Raw genomic sequence first — 831 nt, forward strand, 5'->3', positions numbered from 1 at the left:
AACGTTTTATTTTTATTGTATAAAAATAGAATTCATTAAGATACTATTTATAAAGTATTTGCTTAAAGTTGTCTCATGTTTGATGTGAAATAAACCCATAAATTTAAGATTATTTTAATCAGTTTGTAAGATATTATTAATTCATCAACTCATTCATCATGCGAGAAGTCTTGAACTGGTAAATTACTTCTTCTCACCGATGGTTTCAGAGGACAATTACTCCTTGTTGCCCCCTGTCGTTTCAAAGAATAAAACAATGGCGAGCACAACAGCTATAAAAGCCTTGTCCGTTTGGGAAGGTGCATGCGCAGTCAGTGGAGGCTTGCAGAGCGGAGCCAGGCGAAAGTATAAATCCTGCTTCAGGGCAAAATTACCAAAATAATCACCCAAAACATAGACCTCTATATAAACTGAATAAATAATAAACTTTATATGTGTTCAGCAATGTGTTGAACCAGCGCAATTGTACATAACTCTCCTGAGAAATAACAACCTTTGTCAGCTCTTCACAGGGTTGACTTTGGATGCATTCCATTCAGTTGCCGAGCACTTTACCAATACATACATCAACAGCTTCCAGCTACACACTTGGGCATAGCTGCAGGAACATATTTTATGCTTGATGTTGCAGGGCAGGGCCATGGTGGGGGATTTTTGACAAAATCCTAATATTAAACAGCCCAAATTCTTATAGATTATTAACATACAAATGAAGACAGAGTTATATGCGAGCCAATATATATTTGTGCTTTTAGTTCAATAATTCAATCTAATATTTCTATTATTTAAAGGGATTTTACTAAATATGAACGTCGCTGATACGCAAAACCC

The sequence above is a fragment of the Onychostoma macrolepis genome, chromosome 04, assembly GCF_012432095.1.
Source record: "Onychostoma macrolepis isolate SWU-2019 chromosome 04, ASM1243209v1, whole genome shotgun sequence".
NCBI classification, from domain to species: Eukaryota; Metazoa; Chordata; class Actinopteri; order Cypriniformes; family Cyprinidae; genus Onychostoma; species Onychostoma macrolepis.